Raw genomic sequence first — 19,291 nt, 5'->3', positions numbered from 1 at the left:
CAATATATTCATTTTTAAGTAAGCCTAATACACGACTGTAAAATTACTTTATGCGGATGCGAGAGAAATAGTGGGCCCTAACCTAGTATTACTTAACTGTCACATTATGATGGGTCCGTAACAGTACACTAGGCAAACAAAGTAGAGGATGAAACAAAAATTAAATTTTAGAATGTGTTAAAGTGTTGAAGACTTGTTTTTCACGTGCTCATATAGCTTAATGCACAGCGCGCTGCTTTGTAGGACAGGGAAGTAAGCCAGACTAGGATCGAATCCTTGCGGTGATTGACAACGTTGGGCTGGTACTGTGACCGGCCCGAGAATGGTTTTTAGGCAGCTGCCCACGATAGTAAGGCAAACGCTGGTTTCACCACCTCCTCCCCTCCCGTCTGAGCTCAGGGTATACGATGTACAAACAGTTGGAATATGATAGCACGTGGAACAAAATTTACAATATTCACAAAAATACAGCGCACAGGTCCGGCCGGAGTAGCCGAGCAGTTCTAGGAGCTACAGTCTGGAACCGCGCCACCGCTACGGTCGCAGGTACGAATCCTGCCTCGGGCATGGATGTGTCTGATGTTCTTAGGTTAGTTAGGTTTAAGTAGTTCTAAGTTCTAGGGAACTGATGACCTCAGCAATTAAGTCCCATAGTGCTCAGAGCCATTTGAACCATTTGAGCGGCGCACAGACTTCCCTCCATTACGTTACGATAATGACTGTGGGGTCAGGCAGGGCTTCCAGTCACGAAGTTAAATAATAAAATGAAAATCTGCCAATTCCTTAAAAAGGGCGTTCCATACTAGATTCGATAGGTAAGAAAGGTAAAGTGTGGTGCAAACCCGTGCCTTGGCTGTTGGCCTGACTGTATGCAGGGTACAGCCATTCTTCACTGTGGCACTTGGAGAACGAAGATGGAGGGACCATTACACTCAGCTCTCTTTTATCTCCAGGAAATCACTGGTACTCTTATGATACCAGGCAGAGTGGAATCAGGGCCGTCCAGAAGGGACGAGGAAAAGTCCTCGCACTTATCGGGAATTGGTCGCAAGATCACCAGGGTCTGAGTATTAGTACTCTGCCCACTACGCCACAGTGGCCATAGATGGGATAGATGTTAGGGAATGGGAAGAAAAAAAGAATGGATACATCTGTTTCGACATACGTCTTTCTCATGGATACTACAAAAGCAAGATTAACCTCTGAAATGATGTTTGTTAGAGACATAAAGAGGTTCTAGTCTGATGAATTATACAACGAATGATAACGAATTAACAACACGATAGAGTTAAATGACAAGAACGTATTGAAAGGATGCCCATAGAAAGACTAACAAAAATATTGGACTGTAAACCCCAAGGAAAACGAGATCCAGGGACCCCATGGAAGTGACGGCTGGATTGATGTCAAAACAAATGAGGGATCCAATCACTGTAGTGAAGAAGGCAAAGATTGACCCAAATCATGATAGCACGTGGAGAATTGACGAATCTACTTTCACGCTATCAGCATGAGAACTGCTCGTGTTGATGCTAATCACTGATATTCAGCAGCTCTCAGATCAATAATGACTAGGTAAGCGAAACAACTGATTACAATTAAAAAAACAGACATTTACATTTGCTGGTCACCACAATTAATGAAGTAAAGCGGCACATACTAAACTTATTAAGAACTAAGAGTAAATTAAACAAATAATCCATTATTTCCATAAATATGTTTGTATCTCAAGAGACAGATTAGAGTTAAAGTAACGGAATTTCTGAGGGAATGCCAGTTGAGGTATACAGTTGTTCCATATACGAATTATTAACGCAGGGAAGTAAGCACAAAACGATCGCACAAAGCTGTCTGCAGATAAATCGCGAAAGGAAACTTTTTCCAAAACTGAAATACGCTCTAATTATTCTTATTCTTCCTTTATTTTTCTGTCTCAGTTGTAGCGAGAAATTAGGTTGACGGTGACTAGTTTCTTTCTAACGCGTCTGTTCATTTTGAACCATTACCTTTGTGGTTCTGGAATTATTAAGGAAGACACATTTGTAAATTTTGAGCTGTTCGCAACTGTTCAACTTCGAAAAATCTATGTCGTTATTGTGAGTGCCAACAATACACTCAGTCATGTTTTTTCGGAATGTGAAGAGAGTATGTGGCTGGTGCCAGATACATTTATTATATCCAATGCAATGTTGGAATTCAACGCTGAAATTATTATTTTCGGGCAAAGTAACAAGCGGACTCCTGAAATGATTGTAGGGAAACATACCACAAGCCCTGTACGATATTATGGAACAATACGAAGAGTATGAATTACCATTTTCTCTAGGTTTTTATAGATTTCGAGGCGGTTTATGACTCAGTCCCAATGATTCACATACTGACGGTCCTTGAAACTGATTCAGTGTTTTGTTACTCAACTAAAAAATACGTCCATAAAACAGTTTCGGCAATATCGTATGGATAGTGAGAAATTTAGAACTTACAGGAAAGTCAGATAATAAGATTTGATAACAGGAGTCTTAAAAAACATTAGGGGATCATAGTGCGAAGGTGAAGATGTAACACGTGTTAATGGAATATATCTAAATCATTAATGAATTGGCACCGCCTGATGAGGTTTTACAATTACCACAGGTGAGGATAAGGACTGGAAGAGTAATTACGAGATGGGCGACAGTATCCAAACCCAAGTGGCCGGTGCGGCTGTCAAGTTTATTTTACTGTGAGTTTGCCACAAATATTCGAAAACTAAAATGTTCAGCAAGCATATTGAGGCTTGCTAGAAGACACAGGAAAGCAATTAATTTACTGGGGAACAAACTGGAAACGAAAACACAATTATTTTTGTAACTAAAATGGAGTGGATTCCGAGTGGACATGCTTCCTGGCGAATTGATGCTATAGGGACCGAGTAACATCTTTGGTGGTCTGTAGAAGGCCACTATCCAGCAACGGATGTCGGATAACCCATGAGGATATTGCCGATGACGATAACACCGTTGACGATGACAATGTTAAAGAATGTACTGGCATGGTACTAGCTTGTGGAGAGCGTTATCAAACTCATTCGTTTCACGACACTACTGTCTCTTAGCTAACACATTTGGTGGAAAATGTTACTGTTCTATTTCATCTCATATGGGCTTCATTAGTCCAAAATACAGACTTTTCCTCACATCGTCGTTTATTGTATCGACGTACACTTGAAAATTGGAACAAATTCTCAAAACGCGCGATGCTTCTGGTAAAATAGCGCCGACTGTCCTGTACGTGGAAGGTCTTAAGCTGTTACCTTTTGCGCTGTAACCATAAAAAGTGGTTCTGAGTGAGTATGCTATAGTGCCACATTTGGACTATTGACTGTTTAGAACAATGTTCTTAACATAACTTCTCACACACATATCTCGAAGTCTGCTAACCTTAGGAGGCTCCGAAAACGCATTATATATATAATTTCCACTGTTCTTCAAACCACTCTTTCGGAAAAAAATCGTTGAAACAGCGCCGGACTTCTCGGTGAAAATGTAATCGGATAGAATTGCTCATGAAAATAATTACATAACTCTTGTTACATTTTAAAGAACAGGCAGATCTGAATCATGTGAAGGTAAGGAGCACATGTGAGAGTGCGTTTCACAAACAACGATGCTAGTTCAAATTTTACAAAATTTATTTTGTTCTATAGAGTATCTTTGATGTTCATTATATCGTTAGTCCCCCCCCCCCCCCCGCCACTGTTATAGTATCTTGGATGATATTACGTGACAGACGACGCTGTGCTTCGTCCGAACAAACTAAACACATGAAAAAGATATCCCCTACATTGACGAGAGTCCAGCACCTAAAGTTCTTTTTTTGTATCAAAAAAAGGCTTTTCCTGACAAATATTCTAAACGTTATGTTGTCTAATAAAACTTTTCAATGTGCCCAACATAATTATATGTTATGAGCCTTGTTGCAGTGTACGGGCTTTCTCTGGTAAACCTGTGAATTCTGCAACTTGTTTTGAAACAGCCTATTTGTCAGCTGCAAAAGGAGTACAGTGTGAGAAATGACGTATAAGTACTCCCATCGCAAACTGCATCAAACAATTGTCCCCACGTATTTATCAACGACGATCCTTCCAACTTCTGTTGGCTGAATGGAGAACAAACTAAAAATGAGAGTGCAGTTTGAACGAAAGTTGAAATACATTCTAATACAAAAAAGACCCACAAAATAGAAATTAACGACTGGAACGAAAATCAGTAGATGTGATATAGATGTACTGGCAGTTAAATTATTAGAATTTCAGGAAAACTGGATGATTCATCCAAGAGAACAAGAGAAATAACTTAAAAAATTGAGCAAGTCTACAGGGCGTTGGCCCGCCTCTGGCCCATACGCAAGCAATTGTTAGGCTTGGCTAGTTGACCGAATTGTTGTACGTCTTCCTGAGGTACCGTGCCAAATTACGTCAACTAGGTCGTCTAAATCCGGGGGTGATTGGAGAGATGTGGCCATAATGTACCAAACACTCTCAATTGGGGAAAGTTCCGACGACCTTGTTGGCCAAGGTAGAGTTTGGCAAGCACGAAGACCAGTAATAGAAACTCTCGCCGTGGGCGGGGCATCATCTTGCTTAAACCAGTATGGCCCGCCACGAAGGACAACAAAACGGGGTGTTTAATACCATCGATGTATCGCTATGCTGTAAGAGTGCCATGGATGAGAACTAAAGCAATGAAAAACAATGGCACCCCAGACCATCATTTTTCGTTATTGGGCCCTATGGCTAGCGACATTCAGGTTGGCATCCTATCCCTCTCTGGTGTCTCCAGGCACGTCTTCGAGCTGGAATCTCATTGACTGGAGCACAGTTGCCTTCACTACGGAGTCCCGCTTCGAATTCAGACCCTACGACCAGCGAAGACGTCTTCGGATATGCCCCGCACAGTGATTGGGTACCAACCTCACTATCGCCCGCTTACAGCCCGGCAATCAATAGTTATTGTCTGGGGTGCCCTTTCATTTCATAACAAGAACCCTTTGGTTGTCATCCACGGCATCCAGAGCAATATTCTACGCTCCGTTATGTTACCTTTCGTGGCAAGCCATACTGAGCTTACTATTCAGCAAGATAACGGCCACCCGCCACGGCGAGAGTTTCTACTGCTTATCTTTGTGCTTGCCAAAGCCTACGTTGAACAACGGGGTCGCTGAAACCTGATAATTAAGGCAGACAGGATTGGGTTACGATTGTGGATGGGGCCCGAATCAATTACTATTGGTTTACTTTGCAATTTCACTCATTTATTTTAATAAATAATTTTTGAAAACAAGTCAATGATGTCGCAATCAGACTTTTAAGGCACATAACCACAATCATGGCTGAAGGCCTTTAACGCCCCAAATGGCGGTTATTAAATATTTAACAAATACATAAAACGCAGACAGCCAATAATTCTGAAGACAAGTCAATGATGTCGCAATCAGACTTTTAAGGCACATAACCACAATTACAGCTGAAGGCCTTTAACATCAAAATGGCAATTATAAAAAAATTTAACAATATACTGTGAAATGGCGAATGGCATAGTAAAAGTTAATTTTAAAAAAAATAAACAACAGATCACCAAACAGGTGAGACAAATGATGGTAACTTAATAATGCAATAATAAAATAAAACACAAGGGCCAGTGACAGATTGTGCTCTAGGAAGCGACCTCTGTGTAGGTCACACCAAAAACACTTACGCGAGCGAAGAAAAAGGCAGCCAAGAGTTGCATTCAGATCCCAAGATGGTACTCGGACTATTGGCTAACAAGCGGCTAATGATAATTATGGTAAGGCTACCTGACATCCAACAAAACAAATGCAAGGTATAAAATTACACCAAAGCCGGAACTGGCGGTCTGGGCTCTGCCCGCATAATACTGTGCTTAGAGCACCTGGAACAAGAAGGAATGATTACCACTAAGGTAGAAGAAGCCCTCCCAGTTGGCCGTGCGGTCTAACGCACGGCTTTCCAGGTGGGAAGGAGCGCCTGGTCCCTGGCACGAATCCGCCCGGCGGATTTGTGTCGAGGTCCGGTGAGCCGGCCAGTCTGTGGATCGTTTTTACGCGGTTTTCCATCTGCCTCGTCGAATGCGGGCCGGTTCGCCTAATTCCGCCTCAGTTGCACTATGTCGGCGATTGCTGCGCAAACAAGTTCTCCACGTACGCATACACCACCATTACTCTACCACGCAAACATAGGGGTTACACTCGTGTGAGACGTTCCTTGGGGGTTCCACCGGGGGCCGAATCGCACAATAACTCTTGTCATAGTATGAAAGCTTTCACAACCGGATGACATATCTTCTGGTAAACCTTCCGGGATGTAAGGTCGTGGTCCATGAAACTCTTCAGCTCCTAACGTTTCGTCCAGAGCTGCGCTGGACATCTTCAGAGGGGTGTTTCTCCTCCGGTGAGTCTTGCCGACTGACGGGTCGGACGTCTGAGAGCGACTTATGTATCGTAGAAAGTGGGCGTGACCAGAGTTACACGTGATATGCAGAGATAACCTTTGTCAGAAGTAAAACTTAACTATCGATCGTAATCTCGTCACGGATAAAACTGTCTAGCAATTCTGTAGTGCTACTGTCCAAATATCACTAAGTTTCATGGTCTCTTCTTTCCGATTAAAATTATCCCTATGTTTATATATTTCAATTGCTTCTCTACAAAGCCGTGGGTAATAGTTCGTCGTCGTAGATAAAATTTTTGTTTCGGAAAACTTCACTTGATGATTTCCTGGCTGAAAAGCGTGTTCTGCTACAGCCGATTTATCTGTTTTTCCTAATCGGCAAAGACTTCTGTGTTCTTTTAACCGTGTATTTACGCTTCGTTTTGTTGTTCCAACATAAACTTTACCACATGTACACGGAATTTTATATACGCCACTGGCTGATAGAGGAGCGCGTTTATCTTTTACAAACCGAAGAACATGACAAATTTTCTTCCTTGGTCTAAAAACAGGTCTAATATCATGTTTACTTAAAATCTTTCCAATCTGATCCGTTACTTTCTTTATAAAAGGGAGAGAGACTGTATTCTTCCATCGTTTTTCGGGCTTGTCCTTAAGCTTTTTGTTGTTTGGGTGCAGAATTCTGCTTACTTCTTTCTTTGAGTAGCCATTTTTCTCAAAAGCGTGCTTCAGATGTTTTAATTCGTCGTCTAGATACTCCGGCGTGCAAATCCGTCTGGCTCTGTCAACGAGACTTGTAATCACACCTCTTTTTTGTTTTGGATGGTGGTTAGAGTTTTTATGTAAGTATCTGTCTGTGTGCGTTATTTTTCTAAAAATCTGTTGTTTCAAGCTTCCATCCGTCTGTCTCATAACTAAAACATCCAAAAACGGTATTTTGTTATCATTTTCTCTCTCCATGGTAAACTGGATTATTAAGGTAATCAAAAAATTCGCCTAAGGCTTCTCTACCATGTGGCCAGACCACAAATGTATCTTCTACATACCGATACCAGCGAGATGGTTTCTTATCTGCTTTTTTCAAGACTGACTGTTCGAATTTCTCCATGTAGATATTAGCTACTGCAGGACTCAATGGGTCACCCATTACTACACCATTAAGTTGTTCATAAAACTCATTATTCCACTGGAAATTACTGGAAGTAAGACAGTGTCTGAAAAGAGCAGTCAGATCTTCTGGAAAAGTATCCGTTATAAAATCCATAACTTCATTAACTGGAATCATAGTAAATAAAGATACTACATCGAAACTTACTAAAATATCTTCAGGAGTCAGAATTAAACCTTCAATTTTCTCTATAAAATGACGTGAGTCCTTTATATATGAGTCCGTTTTTCCAAAATATTGTTGTAAACGAGTTGTTAGATATCTTGCTATTTCGTACGTAGGAGAACTGTTTGTACTAACAATCGGTCTCAGAGGTAGGTCCTTCTTATGTACCTTGGGTAGGCCATAGACTCTAGGACACATAGCTTCAGTCTGCAATAAAGCTCTTTTTTCTTCTTTTTGAATAGAAGTGGCCGATTTTATCAAATTATTTGTTTTCCGTAGTACGCTGGCTGTAGGATCTTTCTTAAGTTTTTTGTATTGTCCTGCCGTTAAAAGATTCAAAATTTTGCTTTGATAATCTTCTGTATTTAAAACGACAGTAGCATTCCCTTTATCAGCAGGAACAATCACTATGTACTCATCTGCATTTAAATCTCTCAGAGCCTTTCTTTCGCCATTGGTTAAATTACTTTCCAGAGGTTTACTGCGGCATAATACTCTGGTGGTTTCGATCCGGATTGCATTTGCAGTTTCTTTGGGGAGAGTACGTATACCTGCTTCTACATTTGCAATAATATCCTCAACAGGAACTTTCGGAGGTGTTATAGAGTAGTTTCCTCCTTTTGCAAGAACTGAAATTTCGTCTTGAGATAAAACTCTGTCTGACTTGTTAATAACAGTTTCGGACATCACTATATTATTTGTAGATTCTGCATAAGTTTGTAACTTTTCGAACTTCTTCTTATGCCTTCTAGTAGTCGTTTCCATCATGGTTTCCATAGATCGAAATGTAAGGCAATCTATTTTATTCCATAGGTCTATCTGTATCTTACTAGCAAGGAATAAATGTAACTGCAGTAACTTACGGTCAACAGAATCCATCTCTCGTCTTGTATAATGTATCCTCTCTCGAAGTAGTGCTGCTTCTGTATAATCAAATATCCGATGAACACGGGCTGTCTGGAACATCCTCTTCAACTTTAGAAAATTCGGTATGGTAGACGAATCCCTACAACGCAACAAGAAAGATAAAGTACAAATTAAATGCGCTCTCTTCTTACGTAAAATTTCCAGGCGTCTAACTGATTTTGAGAATTGCTCCCCGTAGAGTCTTCTGATCATAGTATGAAAGCTTTCACGACCGGATGACATATCTTCTGGTAAACCTTCCGGGATGTAAGGTCGTGGTCCATGAAACTCTTCAGCTCCTAACGTTTCGTCCAGAGCTGCGCTGGACATCTTCAGAGGGGTGTTTCTCCTCCGGTGAGTCTTGCCGACTGACGGGTCGGACGTCTGAGAGCGACTTATGTATCGTAGAAAGTGGGCGTGACCAGAGTTACACGTGATATGCAGAGATAACCTTTGTCAGAAGTAAAACTTAACTATCGATCGTAATCTCGTCACGGATAAAACTGTCTAGCAATTCTGTAGTGCTACTGTCCAAATATCACTAAGTTTCATGGTCTCTTCTTTCCGATTAAAATTATCCCTATGTTTATATATTTCAATTGCTTCTCTACAAAGCCGTGGGTAATAGTTCGTCGTCGTAGATAAAATTTTTGTTTCGGAAAACTTCACTTGATGATTTCCTGGCTGAAAAGCGTGTTCTGCTACAGCCGATTTATCTGTTTTTCCTAATCGGCAAAGACTTCTGTGTTCTTCTAACCGTGTATTTACGCTTCTTTTTGTTGTTCCAACATAAACTTTACCACATGTACACGGAATTTTATATACGCCACTGGCTGATAGAGGAGCGCGTTTATCTTTTACAGACCGAAGAACATGACAAATTTTCTTCGTTGGTCTAAAAACAGGTCTAATATAATGTTTACTTAAAATCTTTCCAATCTAATCCGTTACTTTCTTGTGTTGTGTTGGGTTGTGTTGTGTTGGCGGAGGGGTGAAGTGGACTGCGGTAGTCGTCGTGGGGTTGTGGACCACTGCGGCTGCGGTGTGGACGGAGCCTCTCCGTCGTTTCGAGGTCCCCAGTTAACATACAATACAATACAAGGTAGAAGAACGCCACCCAACCTACAATCGAGAAAGCTGTCAAAACAACACCCCTCGTCAGACAGCGGCGGCAAGATGAGGAAATGTACACTGCCATTACATACACTAACCCCCAGGGCTGGTAACTGGGGCGTTAGCGGCCACGAGACAGGAAATACCGCTGGTTGAAATTAACACTGTAAGAAACTGAAAATAGTAAACAGTAATTAGAAGTCCAGGAAGGCTAATCAGATCCGCCTTAACCAGGTACTCCACTCGCTGCTTTTCGCCTCATCAACACTATGAGCAGCAACACGAACCCATGTCACTGGAGAATCACGAGATTTCACAATTGTGGAGATTTCTCTACGCGAATTGCAACGCACTCAACTTAAACATGCAGGATCCGGTTTCGGCGGGGTCGTGCACCCTCGTGACCGCCGCCCTTCAATCTGGCAGTCCACACGCGCCGCCAGCGGTCCCGGCATGTTGTCTCTCTGCGCGGACCTCGCTGCTCCTGCGTCCAAACCGAACTCTCATTCACCCCACACGGAAGAAGAACGAGGTCGCCCCAAAGATAGGGCAGCAGAACAACATATGGGTAAGCGCCACTGCTGCCACTGGCAGACAGGAAATACTTACAAAACCGAGGGGCGTCAATGAACATGAGGAAAAGACAATAAAAGCAACCATGCCAACTAAACGATACGGTCTGAGAGAAACCTACACACGGCACTGACGCGGCCGCAGAACGGCTCACTCGCTATATCTCTCTCCAATTGAGAATGTTTGGCGCTTTGTCAGCAGGGCCTTCCGGCCAGCTCGGGGTTGGACAATGTAAAGCGCGTTAACTGGCCAGAACTTGGCGTGGTATCCCTCATGAAGACATCCAACAACACTATCAGTCAACGCCAAGCCGAGAAACTGCATGTATAACGGCCACAAGCGAACGAATACGTTATTGACAAGCTCAATTCGTGATGCTGTTTCTCCTGAATAAATCGTCAAATTTTTCTCACACTGTAATCATTTGTTTGTCTGTATATGTTCGTTAAATCTAACAATACCGTTCCATTCGAATATGTCCTTCGTTGTGTATCCTATCTCTCTCTCTCTCTATTTCTCCTTACAGTGCTAGTTACTTGTTGCAGAAAGAAAAGTATATAAAAGTATTATTTTAGTTTTAGTATTCACTATGTACCCTCTGCCCTTTGCGCGGCAAAATTACAAAAGACCTGCATTTTGTAAAGCAGTCAATTTCCAGGATTCCGTAACATGAAGACATATTTTATGAACAGATAGACTCCTTTACTTTGACCAGTTCATTTGGTCCAACAACAACAAATGAAGTATAGGAGACTGCCTTCCAAACTGAAATGAAATTCCAGAATGAGATTTTCACTCTGCAGCGGAGTGTGCGCTGATATGAAACTTCCTGGCAGATTAAAACTGTGTGCCCGACCGAGACTCGAACTCGGGACCTTTGCCTTTTGCAGGCAAGTGCTTACCATCTGAGCTACCGAAGCACGACTCACGCCCGGTACTCACAGCTTTACTTCTGCCAGTACCTCGTCTCCTACCTTCCAAACTTTACAGAAGCTCTCCTGCGAACCTTGCAGAACTAGCACTCCTGAAAGAAAGGATATTGCAGAGACATGGCTTAGCCACAGCCTGGGGGATGTTTCCAGAATGAGATTTTCACTCTGCAGCGGAGTGTGCGCTGATATGAAACTTCCTGGCTGTGGCTAAGCCATGTCTCCGCAATATCCTTTCTTTCAGGAGTGCTAGTTCTGCAAGGTTCGCAGGAGAGCTTCTGTAAAGTTTAGAAGGTAGGAGACGAGGTACTGGCAGAAGTAAAGCTGTGAGTACCGGGCGTGAGTCGTGCTTCGGTAGCTCAGATGGTAGAGCACTTGCCCGCGAAAGGCAAAGGTCCCGAGTTCGAGTCTCGGTCGGGCACACAGTTTTAATCTGAAATGAAATTGTTCGATTTCATCGTTCTGATATCTGTGTTATGAATTGGTTAGTAGGAAGAGCTCTACAGTTCATTACGGAAGTCAGAATCTTGTGGAAAATGAAATTGTTTACGTGTAGTGTTTACAAGACGAAAAAAGCAAGTAACCCTAAGCATACGGTACGCAGAGATCACAGAACGGCGCAGCAGCTATGCACAATACTTTGCCAGCACTGGAAACAGAATAGCGGGACAGACAAGACCGTGCAACACCAAGCAGCTATCGTCAAGCCTAGTATATATACTGGGGATTCAATGGATTAATTCCAAACGAAAAGCGGGTTCCCAGAGGCAATCTACAAAAAAATACTTCCATGTAACGCACAAAAATGGTCAGGATTTAGGAGAGACGTAAGGGCCTACGTATCGATTGCGGTCGTTACAGGTAAGCTACACGAGAGGGGATGGAGGTACCATTGCAGAGGTTTTTTCGCCTGACGAACTGCTGATACTGAAATAGAACGCACAAAGAGCCAGAGCAGACGAAATGTGAAACACACGTAACACGTACTCGGCGAGTGGCCATAGGACGTTATGAATTTAAAGCCCTTGTTGGTAGGTGCTTGCTGTCAGAAAATATAGTCACTTTGGAAGGATTACTTTTAATAATAATACACTGTCAGGAAAAAATTTCAACACCAAAACGTAATTTACGCACAGTAATGATATTTCAGGATTATATTTGTCTGTTTAATATATTTATGTGATTAACATTGCATTACCACAAGTTAATGTAAGCTTGAGATAAGTTATTGCAAATGTGAAATGCTGTTAGCTCAATATCCGGAGTAGCCATCGGAATGTTGAATACAAGCATGCAAATGCGCATTCATTGTGTTTTACAGGTGTGGGGTGTCAGTGTGTTGGATTTAGTTCTGTGCCTGTTGCACTTGGTCAGTCAGTACAGAGACGGTTAATGCTGTTTGCGGATGACGCCGGAATTGTCGTCCGATGACGTCCCATATGAGCTCGATTGGAGAAAGATATGGTGACAACATGTCGATAGTCAGTACAACAGCGGTATGTGGTAGGGCTATATCCTGTTGGGAAACACCCCCTGAAATGCTGTTCATGAAAGGCAGGACAGCAGGTCGAATTACCAAATTGACTAACAAATTTGCAACTAGGTTGCGTGAGATAACCATGAGACTGCTCCTGCCGTCACAAGAAATCGCAATCCAGACCTTACCTCCAGGTGTAGGTCCATTGTGCCTAGCACACAGGCAGGTTGGTTGCAGGCCCTCAACTGGCCTCCTCCTAACCAACACATGGTCATCACTGGAACTGAGGCAGAACCAGCTTTCATTAGAAAACACAACAGACCTGCACACGTGCCCTGCAGTGAGCTCTCGCTTGACACCACTGACGTCCCAATGGTGTTGCGTTGGGGTCAGTATAATGCACGCCACAGCGCGTGTGGCTCGGTGTTGTCTTTGAAGTAACGGTTTTGCAACAGTGCGTTGTGTCACTGTGGTGCCAACTGATGCTCAAATTGCTGCTGGAAATGCAGTACGATGCGCCAGAGCCGTTCGCCGAACACGATGATCTTCGTTCTCGGTAGTGACACGCGGCCGTCTGCAGCTCGATCATCTTGTGAGCGTACATTCTCGTGACCACCGCTGCCAATAATAGTGTCCAGTGACTACATTCCTGTCATGTCTTTCTGCAGTACCTCAGAAGGATCATCCAACTTCTCGTGGCCATATTACACGACCTCGTTCAAACCCAATGACGTGATGGTAAAGGAGTTTTTGTCGCATTAAAGGCATTCTTGAGTAACACCAACACACCTTCCTCAAGGAAAGGACAGGTACTTTATTTCAGTTTCTATAGTAATGTGTCACATGACCAACAACTTTAATCTTGGAGCAATTCAATGCACCTTTAACCCATACGGACACAGACTCTGATTCATTTACTTTACGACGTTTCCTTGTCCTAAGAACCAACGGCATTGTAGACATATAGTAAGATGAACCACGATCTCTGTTATACACTTCACATATCTGAAATGCACGATAAGCATTAACTTCTAGGCTGTTAAAAGTCGGCCGGCCAATGTGTCCGAGCGGTTCTACGTGCTTCAGTCTGGAACCGGGCGACCGCTACGGTCGCAGGTTCGAATCCTTCCTCGGACACCGCATGTGTGCGATGTCCTTAGGTTTAAGTAGTTATAAGTTCTAGGTGACTGATGACCTTTGACGTTATGTCCCATAGTGCTCAAAGCCATTTTTTTTTCTTAAAAGTTTCCAGCCCTGGTACAGTCTCCACTTCATCACCACCGCTATACATCCCGAAAAACAATAGTTATTGTCTGCTGTGCCTTTTCACTTCATAACATGACATCTTTGCCTGTCATCCTCGGCATCAAGAGCGGTATTCTACGCTCCGTTATGTTGCATTTCATGGCAAGCCATACTGGGTCTACTATTCAGCAAGATAACGCCCGCCCGCGCACGGCGCAAATGACGTTTCTGGTAAAACGGCGTCATTCGTCGAGCAGCCGCACGTGCAGCAGCATCGACACAGACTAGTTATGCCGCATTATTTTAGGAGGAGAAGGCGTTCGCGCCTTACAGTGCATAAAGGTATTGATAATACAGCTATTACCACGAAGAGCAGAGTAGGTGCGCAAGTTATTCTTCATGGTCCTATAGTGTTTTGTGGATGCGTACTGAATTTTACACTTACTGATGCTGATGCTAGTGCACATGGTAATGGTTGGGTTACTGTGGATCTAGTTCGTGGTGGTAAAGTGGAGACTGTATCAGGGCTGGAGACGTTTAACAGCCGAGAAGTTATTGCTTACCGTACATTTCAGATATCTGAAGTGTGTAACAGATATCATGGTTCATCTTACTATATGTCTACAATGCCGTTGGTTCTTACGACAAGGAGAATCAGAGTCTGTGTCCGTATGAGTTAAAGGTGCCAAGACTAAAGTAGTTGGTGATGTGACAAATTACTAAAGAAATTGAAATAAAGTACTTGTCCTTTCCTTGAGAAAATAACTAATCCTCACGACCGTTCAACGTAAATTTAAAGGAAACATGATTTGCATTCTCACTGTGACGCTACTAGCCCCACTGTCATGTGACTGGGCAGAAATTTGAATAGACGTCGTCTTTCAGATGTAGAAACATGCCTACCAACTTTCGTTTATGTCGCACATATCCTCCTTGGCGTTACCATTACTTTCTTCCGTCCGTGTGTTTTTCCTGAACAAGAGTTCAAATTAAAAGTTTGTGAGAATATACAAAAAGCGTTCTAAATTTCTGGTTTATGTTCTTTAGCCCTCTTCCAACTCTATAGTTCCCCGCATATGATGAATATTTTATATAAGAAGTAACGTCTAGCGTTATTTTACGCTCATATCATTTGTTACGCTTGTTTCAGGCTAGTTACTGACTATTTGGAACATATTACATTAATTTTACACATAACTTGTTTGTATCATACAGCATTTCTAAAGCCTTACCACCACAATTCTTAGTTGAAAGAGCACCCATCTGTGAACACTTACTGACAATTGCTCGTAACAAATCGCAAACAAACGTCTTGCCACTAGCATTAATGAGTGGACGACGATATTGACTTGATATTGAGAGGTTTTTTTTTTCTTTATTGTATTTCGATTCACCCCCTGGGGGTGGGGGCTGGCAACAGCGTAATACGCCGCTCTGTACCCTGCAGATAACGAAAAAAATAATAATGAGGAGATACAACAATAAAAAAAGGTTGTAAAATGGTCACTGTTTAAAACTGTTACATGGCGAAAAAGTTATGAAGAAACCATAAAAAACAAAGAGGTCAGCGATGAGGTTTAAAAACACTTAGGAAATAGATAGCTACAATTAAATAACGTGGCGACAGTTTGGTTTCTTTTCGCAACACTTAAAAAAGGGGACGCACAACACTGAACACTCACGGAAAACACTACAATCTAGAGTACGAAGGCATATTGGAATGGGCGGGGGGAGACCCAGACAGATGAGGGGTAGAAAGGGAGAGCTGATGGAGGGAGAGGGCACAGAAAAAATGGGGGCGGGGAGCAAGGCGGACGCGAGAAAGGAGTCGGGAAGAGAGTGTAGAGGAAAGAAAAAGGACTTGGGAGGGGGGGGGGGGGGTGAGAATGGAGTCAAGTAGTGGGTAGGTGAAGAAAAAACAGGATGGAAGAGGGGGGGGAGAGCGGGCCCAGGAAAAGGAGAGAGGAAGGGGGAGGGGGTAAATTGAGGGGTAATGGTAGATTATTTATTTCAGTCCAAGTTCCGATTTAATAAAGAAGATTTTCGGTTCAACCCTTCAGAGTTTTCTACGTTGTTACAGTGTACTGTGCCAATTTTTTCAGCATTTATGGCTCCACAAAACTGAGAATAGTGACAGTGAAATAACTAATAATCAATAAGTTTTCAACAGTTACTGCATATTGTTAGCTGATACGCCTATATGACACAGTGCACGACATCTAGCGTTAGTTTCAGCGTGTCATGACGCTTTTGACCGAAGCGCCAAACCAGTATTTTATCGGAGTTATTATTTTCCTCTGGCAGCGATACGAAAGATACCTGGAAAAAAAAACTGCTACAAGTAACTAAAATAAACTCTAGGCAGCTGAACGTGTGTTTGACTATGCACGAATGGTTTTTTGATGCTGCGTATCCAATATGGTACAAAGTTCCAGCGTGCTGCTACGTGGAACTCTATACGTCTGTGCACAAAATTGTATGTTGCTTATGTACCTGGTACATCTCAAGTCACGCGCTCATTATGACGGTTGACTAAGAATCAACTGTTGTTGCCAACTAAAGGTACCTCAAACACGACGGATGAGTGACAAATACACAAATGCGTTGTTCTGGGAGGCTCGAAAAGTCGAAAAAGCGTACAACAGCCTCGGATATTCTGCCCTACTGAAAAAGGTCGTGTTAAATTGCCTGAAATATGAAAGCGTTCAGGCGTAGTAAAAATGAGATTAGCAACATGCTTGCCACCAGTAATTACAACATAATGAACGAAATGATGGAAGCGCGATACCAGGAAACAAGCTAACGCATGACGAAACAGCAAGCAGCAGCTGATTTCCGATGACATGGGTTGATTGTTAATCGTTTTATATTATAATTTTGCTCACACATGTTTGTTTACCTTACGTTGTAATAATTCTGGGAGGTCATGGAATCCATGAGTACTCGAAAAAGAGTAGAGCAGTCTACAGTATGCTGTACTGCTGAAATAGGCTATGTTAAGATGACTGAAATACTACAATGTTCAGGAGTAGTAGAAAAGAAATTAGCGACTTGCTTGAGATCAATAATTGAGCACTAGATAATGGACTAAGTGATGGAACTGTGCTACTAGAGAGCTAAGAGAAACTTGACGAATGAAACAATAAGCAACAGATGACTTTCGATGACAGGGGGTGAGTATCACGGTTTGTTATTATAATTTGTAGAACACCATTGCAGAAGCAATAACCAGTATTATGATTGAAGTGGCAGCAGCAGCAGTCCGAGCGGCAAAGATTGTGAGCTAACGACCATTTCTCTCTCATTTAAGTATATGGCCGAAAGAGACAGCCTTCCAGGAATTGTGAAACGTGTGCCACAAAGAGCGCAGATTCGCCACAAGGTGGGGAAATTCACAGGCGTCTACTGTGCTGAATGAGGCCAGGCTGATCTGGCCTAAGCGCCGTAGTGTGCGAGTGAGACAGACGAGAACCTACGGCATAGGGAAACCCCGTAGAAGCTGTTTGTAATCAAGGAGGCGTAGCTATGTTAAATATGGCGAACCTATGATCAGCCATACAGGGAAAGATTTATGAGAACTAATTAATTCTGTAGTAATTCAGGGAATGAAAACACAGTAATTTTAATCTACTATCTTTCTTAAATTTTCGGGGTTTTCCCAATAAAACTTGAATATTGATCGTATCTATAACAGTGTGGGATTAACTGTTTTGTAACAAAGACCTGAATGATAAAATCTGAACGTTTTGGTCGATCTTAACGATACACATTTCATATAAAAGCTCATCATTAAAATGACAAATGTTGTAAATATTACCTCTGAAACTTTATTTGTTTAAAAGATATAGAAAATTTAATTTGACAGTATTTTCAGCTAAGCATCGGATCATCATTTCCTGTACAAAAAACACATTGAACGATGACAGCCTGACACCTTATTGAATCATTAGCTAATAGAATATTTGTTGTAAAGTTTAGTGCATAACAGTTACTTTTGTTCTTTATTTATTTATCAGAAAGCATATTGGTGCAAGGCTACTGGCCCTGACATTCAAAGTTAAGACGGAAATTGTATTGGTTTTATGTAAAAGAATTTAACGTTTATTAAGTAAGGGATATTATTGTTACTTTATTTAGAACGTGAAAGAGGTCAGGCTTTGATTATTTAAATATGTTAAAATGTAAAACAATGTAGAATAAGCTGTAGCCAATCAGATGGACGGCTTCAGGGAAGGGAACTGAAGTAGTCAGTTGAGAGACGATATTCGGCACGCGGAAGACGCGGCCGGAGACGGGCAGAGGGACAGTTCGGATTGAGACGCGAAAGCGGACAGTCGGTCTTAAGGTACCTAGGAAGTGAAACGTCTTAGAAAATTTCGCTTTGTGTGGTATCGCGGGACTTAGTCTCTGAGCGGTGAGCAGCCGCGCACCTGGTGTGAACTCTAACTTTTAGTGTAAATATCGAAGTGGACTTGTGTTTCGCGATGAGTGTAATAGTAATTCTAAATACGACAATTTTCGCTATTAGTTTTCTTTCTGATTAAACATTATTCTAACCAAATCGCAGCTGTGTGGCCTACATCACTTATGCGTCGTTTATCTAGTTCCCGATGTTATTATTACTTTTACTGTATGTTATATTAACTTTGTGGTTCGCAAACTTGCCATCAGCCAGACAATTTAACCGAAGGGTCACAAGTGTCTAATTTAGGACGTGTAATGCGACACGTGCGGTTCAACCCCTATACGAGTTTGAACCAAGACATTTCAACGAAGAAGACCCGCATGTGAGCCCGAATATCTTTGGGATGTTAGCTCACAAGATGTTACAACAGAGGATTAAGGTCCTGGAGAAGAAGATACGAGGGCCATCTGAAATAATGATTTAATTGTTTAAGGTAATGGTATCGCCGTACCTTTGTTTCTGAAAGTGGTTCCAGAATGGTTTAACATGGGTCATGTGGTGAGCCTTTGTCAAGGAGTTGTACTGGACAGTCACGTTATACTCGGGATCTCTCATTGAAGTAGACCTGTTGACGTAGTAATCTGTGAGACGAGTAGTCGCAGCGAGTAGTGAAACCACCAGTTGTAGTAGAGTTTGGGTAACTACTGCGCAGAATAATTACTCGCTCAAGATAGTTGATCTGCTTAGCTCTGCGAGTTTCTGCTGGTGAATTACTGACTAGCGATTCCCATTGTGAATCACAGAATTGATAGTGAAATGGTGGGCGAGAATGTCAGCACTAACATTAGAAAAGTCAAGTTGA

This window comes from Schistocerca piceifrons, chromosome 6, assembly GCF_021461385.2.
Source record: "Schistocerca piceifrons isolate TAMUIC-IGC-003096 chromosome 6, iqSchPice1.1, whole genome shotgun sequence".
NCBI classification, from domain to species: Eukaryota; Metazoa; Arthropoda; class Insecta; order Orthoptera; family Acrididae; genus Schistocerca; species Schistocerca piceifrons.
The sequence above is the reverse complement of the archived record's forward strand: the minus strand, read 5'-3'. Positions refer to the sequence as shown.